The sequence below is a fragment of the Calliopsis andreniformis genome, chromosome 12 (genome assembly GCF_051401765.1).
Source record: "Calliopsis andreniformis isolate RMS-2024a chromosome 12, iyCalAndr_principal, whole genome shotgun sequence".
NCBI lineage: Eukaryota > Metazoa > Arthropoda > Insecta > Hymenoptera > Andrenidae > Calliopsis > Calliopsis andreniformis.
Window position 1 is genome coordinate 3,224,808 of NC_135073.1, and position 7,142 is coordinate 3,231,949.

Below are 7,142 nucleotides of genomic sequence, written 5' to 3' on the forward strand. Positions count from 1 at the left end.
TTTGAAGAAAGAAAGACAATTTTACTTTCTTGCCCTTCTTCCTGATGTAAAAGCATCTTCAAGTCAGGTGAAAGTAGAGATTTCGCCCTTCAAAATGATTTACGTTTTACATAGGTAATGTGCAATGTTTTTATCATTTACGTAAGAAGATGTATGATGAAGTAAAAAAATATCTCAGGTTTCATTATGTTAGTACTGCTGGGAGTACACGATTGTTAATTTGAAGAGTACCAAAAACGAGAAAAACATATCTCACGTTTGCTATAGAATATATTTTCATGCTGCATGTCGTTGATACTCAGTCATGCACATGATATTATACAACGCTTTATTCTAAAAATAATATTTCTCAGAGCTTAGGTATAATTTGGTCGATAGAATCAGGTCGAAATTCTTCTATTCCCAAGTCTAAATAAGTTTGTTATTTAACATTTTTTATTTTCAATATTTAATAATTTATAAGATTCTCAATCGCAATTTATCGTTTTTCAATGTCTTTCTATATTTCAGACTTTCAGTTATTTAGTATTTTATCAGTATCATACATCTTTAGTTTGATAAAACTAAATACTATGTGTAATGAACAAGAATATTGTCATTATTGTCGTTTATATTCATTTATTTTCGTTGAAATTAGCTTTGTGAATTGTAAGATATATTTTGGTATATTAAAAGACTACTATACATATACATACATCGTGCTTTTAACATAGTGAAGCATTTATGAGTATTAGTGGTACTTTCTGAGAATTGTAATTTACACATTACAACTTGTCAAGTAATTTTGAAACTCCTTGTATAACTAGTGATTATATAATTTCTCCAAATTGAATTATAGTTGTATATGCTTACAGATTAAAGGTCAGAGATTACATATTGATGAAGCAGATTTGAATTCTTAATAAATTATATTCTTTGTAAATATGATGTAATACAATAACATTGATCTTTTATGACTAAACTTGAAAAAAGTTAAAGATTTAGATGTATACGTACAACAAAGAAGCGTGACAGGTAGCATAAACGTGTATTGAAGAAAAATTTTGCACACAGAACGAATCGCGTAATTAGGACGTGTTATATCTTGAATTTGAGTAGAGATAAAAAATATTGCAAAGGGAAAAAGTTAACTGATAAGAGAAAATCTATTCTGTCTACGACTTTATTTTTTCCATAAGTGCAACGATGCATCTTAAAAATGCAAACTTTTTTATGTTTTCCTTCGAAACATTACTACTACTTTAAAAAGTATTAGAGAATAATATTAAAAAAATCTTTCTCAAAATCAATATTTTGTGAAAAATGAATATAGTTTTCATAGTTATTTTTATATGCCGAAAAACTAGTACTTATTAAAATCGAAGAAATACAATTTTTTTAAATTGGTATGAAGAAATATGAAGTAACTACTATTTATTTTTTCTGAACATTTCATAAAATTATTCAAGGAAGCTTCAAAACTGTAAGATGTTGGTGAAATTCTAAGATTTATGCATGAAGTAATTTTTACTTCATTTTTTTGTAACTCTAGTCTACAGTGTTTGGTTTGAATTAAGAGAAATGTGAACAGAAACGTATGTATATTTGAATAATAATTTACTAACTCCAATTCCCCTCGTAATTACCATGCTGGAAAGGGTCAAAGATTGAAACTGTTGAAGTGTATAACACGTGCAGAACCTTTATTTACATATGTATACATATACATATGTATATGCACGGGGTGTTACTTCGTCGCATACACATTTTTTATTGCACTTCCTTACGAATATTGCAATAATCTTTTAGCGTGGGCACATCTTATCTTTTATCTCTACTAATTCTAAATAATTAAATGGCTCTTAATTATTTCTCTAAATAACATAGCTGACGAATATTTCTGTAAGAAAATTTCAATTAGCTGATATTTTATTTTTCGCTTTTATCTGTAACAATGTCGTCGCAATTAATTAGATGTTTAATCTTTTCAGTAGCTAAACCGATCACATTCATAAAGTATGAAATAAAGAGAATTACTGATTTTAAAAATAGTACTATTTTGAGTTTAGTTTAAAATAGGCGAATAAACAAATACTGTACGATGAATCATCTAACGTGTAGATTTTATGTTAGAAGATATACAAAAGATGTTAAAAGAAATTATGTAACTTATATTTTGTCAATTGTTTAAAAATTTTGCAACGTTTTAGCAATTGAAGATATAGAAATTGTAGAGAAAGAAGTCAAATGAAAGGAAAATATTATGCACGTAAAAAATATTGTGCTTTTGATGTTATAATTATTATTAGTCTTGTTATAAATCATCTGCTCAGTCTCATATGCATTAAAACTAAAGTTAGCCAACATGCAATTAATTAAAACCTCTTCACGATATACATACCATAATTATGGAGAGCAGTTATATGATTGCTAAAAAGTTAAATACTAACTATGTATGTATTTGAGTAACAAAATGGAAAAATTCACAGAAAATGAAGTTAATCACTTTAGTTTCTAAGAGGCTCATATTATGATTTTGTTCCTAACCCAGTAACTGCGTAATTATGAATATTATCTTATAAAAGGAAGTATAATAGTAAATTTAATATTATAGGAAAATTTGTCAATAAATAAGAACGACATTTTTATTGTATTACACATATAAAAACTACATTTCATAAAATGGTATAAAATATCAACTTAGCCACTATTAAGTCTACTTTGCATATGAAACGTACCTTTGAACAGATAGATTTAGCAAAGAAAACCAATACTGTAAATTCGTGTTTAGGTACGTTCAATTTCATTTTGAATCGAAGTTGTAGTAAACTTCAATACTTATTTCGTACTTATATGACTATATTACTTTTCAATGCGAGTCTTTAGTCGTTAATTACCTCCATTTGTTTAAATGCGATTTAAGAACCCCTTCTTTAAATGAACGTTTTTAATGCTTATGGATTTATCAGCGTCTAATATTCATTTTTTAAATGAATCAAAGCCTTGTAAGCATCCATGCATTCTTTAAAATATTTCCTATGTGACATAAATAAGCATTTTCAAAGAATGTTGTGTGGGATCTGTTTAAGAAACATATATCTATTTCTGTTGGGAGGATTAAAACAGACAATTCTGAAAAAAAAATTAATTTACAGTTGTATATTAACTCTAAATAAATACCATAGCAAACCAATTATACCAACAAAGTTATTTTGATCGTTTTGAAGTTCTAATTTTAAATACTAAATTCGTTATAATTCATAATTTGACACAAGAGATAATTTATTGTACATTTATTGTAGATAAATTTATGTAAGTAATATGAAGAATCAAATTTAAAATGGTTTCCACATGTTAGTTTGCAGTATTTGTAGTAGAATATTTGTGAGAGGATTTGTGGAAACAATTTTTAGATACCTAAACTCATTCTCAGATTCAAAGCCGAGCAAAATGAGCTTTTCCGTAAGTCAGGTACCGGTTCGAACGTGATATTCGAGAAACGCGATATTTGAATTGCACGCCTGTGGGTGAACTAGATCGATTGTCGGTTGGCGATTGCATCAGCAGAGCTCCGAATTCTTGAAGGTTCCTTCTCAATTCCAAAATGACCAAATTTCGCTTACACTTACTATTTATTTTCTATTCAGTTTGTCTATCTTTATTTTGATTATCTAACGTATTAGTTTTTTGTAATACACAGGGTGTTCTTGGATTAAGTAGCCAAACTTTATATGTGAATTTAGAACTTCAAGTCAGAACAAAATTTCTTCTGGAAGTGTGCTAGCAAATGCTTCGTTTAAGAGATATTCATTTCTAAAGTTATGAGGCTATAAGAGTTTCAAATAACTTCGAAATATCTCGTTTATTTTGAAGGTCATAGTAATCACTATGTGTAATTTCTTGTATGGGGTGTTGTTGAGCTAAAAGTGCAAAACAGAGACGTACAATATTAGTCAGCCACTTATTCTTTCATCGATAAGTGCAATGCTTGTCGCTGGACTGGAGACTATTATTTTGAATAATGTATTTAAAAATTACATTTTTATTATTGTAAAGCAATAGAGGGGATAACCCTAGATTACTTCGATGTTATTCACTCCTGTAGTCTTGTAACTTCAGAATATCTTTTGAATTAGGTATTTGCGAATATATTTCTATAAGAAATTTATTTGTTTTGAGATTCTAAATTCATATTTCAAGTTTGGGCGTTTCATTCATTACGTTTTCCAAATCTAAGGATTTTAACATTTGATACGACCGAAATGAGTTATCAACGCATAAATTAATTTCAGAAAAATATTTTCTATTCTTCATAAATTTATTGTTTGTAGGGATCATAATTTTATCGCGAGCAGATACTGTTCTATTTTTTATTATATCTACTGTTACTATACAGGGTTTAAGGTATTTCTACAAAAAACTCTTGTGCCAAATATGGAATTGATTTATCGTATGGTTATCAAGAAATTATTAATCAAAGTTGACACATTTCAATACTGTAACATATGGTAGGATTGAAAAAAACTACTTTTCAGACAGTTTTTATCTCTGAAACAGAAAAAATATATTTGAGAGAGATTTGTGTAAAAATTTATGTGTCTGTTGCAATGATGCTAATTGATTGTAGCAAATACTAGTTAATTGAATATCCTATTTTCGTATTGCAGTCATTATATTAAAATTTAATTTTTTTCAATAAAACTGAATATTGTTAAAAATTAGTACTATAACTTATACAGTATTATTTTATATTCATTTCATATTCATCTTTTAGTAAGGAACTTTCATTTGGCCAATATAGTTGGCTAAGAACTACCATAACGAAACCTATGAATGCTGTTACAGTCATATGTAACGAATGATAAATATTGTTATAAGATTATTATAGAATATTTGTCTTTGATATTACAAGAACCGAAAGTGTACCATAACACTTGATAGATACAATTAATTACAATAAATAATTATTTCGACAACATTTTTTGAGGTCCCTGACATGTATGAGCATGAAAGTATAAGCCGTTTCACTGTTTGAATTTTTAAAATGTTAGTGCTAAAGCATTTGACTCATGCTTAACTTTTTATATTTATAATAAATACAAATATTTTCGTCTTGTGGAGTAAACCGATTTGTCAAATAAGTAGCTCCTATGATTATTATAACAGCGAAGAATATTTGGATTAACACATTATTTTCTATTATTGTGTTATTCCACGTAGACATTCTTCAAATTTTACCACTATTAATCTGTCACTTGTATCTCATTACTATCATAATTCTCTGAACATCCCATTTTCTCTGTCAACTCCCGCAAATAATTATCCTTCCCATCAAACACCCGAGTATATTTATATTTCCCCCACTCGGTTATCCTATATTCGGTATGCCCGAAACGTAGGTACAAATACCAAGAAGGATGCTTCTTACAAAAATCGATCTTGCTGCACAGCGTAGCCCCATCGAGTGACCCTACTTTCACAGTTGACCCCGTTCCACGTTTCGCTTCCGAACAGCTCGATGGAAAGGGCCCCGTTTGATTTGCGTGTCTTCGAGCAAGAAGCACCCCTGGACCGACGAAGAAAGAAGGGATGGAAGGCGAGGGAGAGACGAAGGGGAGGGAGGCGAAGTCTGTAGAGATCGTTGCAGAAAAATGACCGGTTATTGCCGGCGAAGACTGCGGTGCAGCAGGGGCTACCTTAAGGGTCGGGATCCTGCGAGCGTTTGCGAGTGTTCGCGAGAGGCGGAAGGGTTTGCCAGCGTGAGAGCTTTCCACGAGCCACGGTAATTACCCCCAGTGGTCAGCGTCGACGGGAAAGCGAGCTCGATCCCCCTTCGGTGTACCGGGATCATGCGTTCCCCGTCTTTGCATTAAGCGGAACGGATTAACGGACACGTTGAATCCGCTCTCGTGTCGTTTCGCGTCCACCCTCTTCGGGGAAATCGCGTTCCTCTCGTACGCGTTTCCAATGGAAAGAGACAGGAACGTGTGTTTCTTGTGTCCGGAGATTCGTTGCTGATTCCTTGCTACGCGTTCCTTCATGTGTATTGTGAACACTTGACTCGTTCAGGTCCAGCCTGTGGTCGTTTCAAGATAGCTCTGTACACACGTTTCAGTGTAAAATCTGAAATTGCTTGTTGTGGTACAGGAGAATTTTAGGTGTTCTGTAGAACTCTTTCAAGGAGATTAAAGTGTTAGACTGGATATAATGTTCGGTGATGGTCAGGCATCAAAGACTTGTTAATATTAGTTCGATTCCTTGGAACTATTTAATTCTACCTTCAGGTTTTCCGTTTTAACGTGATATTTTAGGAAGCAGAGTGTAGTTTTAGTTCTCAAGTGGTGTGATAGAGGAAGGATTGGGAATATGAGATACCTTTTTTATTTTTCAACCTACGGAGTCTTAGAATAGTTGTAAATAAAAAATTTGGACGAATAAGTTTAAGGACATTCATGTGAAATGTGCCATATAAACATGAATATTGTAAATCTTGCAGAACATTTGAATTTTCATTTTTTCTAAATTAAGGCGAAATCGGACAAGTAAAAATTTAGATAATAATATGAGATACTATTCGTTAGGCAAATAAGTTATATAGCTGCTTTGAAGTGTTAATAAAGAAGTTTTAATGACATACAAGTGTCAACCCTAACAGCACAATCACAATTTATTTAATTTCACAATAATCAGATACACATATAAATTTTGTTCTCTAGACATCCACAATCATCATTACTCAACAATCATTATAACAAGCAATGAATCTACAGTTTATCCTTAGAATGTAAACTTTATTTAATAATACTAATATAACATTATTAAATATTACTATTCTCATGATATCATTCTGTTAAAATATTAGTGTTTCATGTTACTACCAACCGACTATTTTACTTTCTGTCATATATAAAAACTTTAAAATCCAATATATTTTAAAATCGCATTTATATTTTGAAACTCCAATTATTATAGAATAAATTATTTTCTTTATTTCTTCCATCGTTTCAAAAAACATTCATAAAACAAAAGAACAACAGTATATGATAACAGTTTTTATGGAAGAATATTCTAATCTTTCTAATACTTTTCGATAATTATTAACGATGTCAATATCGTGTATGGCTCAAAACCTTTCTGTCTCATATTTCTATCTTATCTCATAT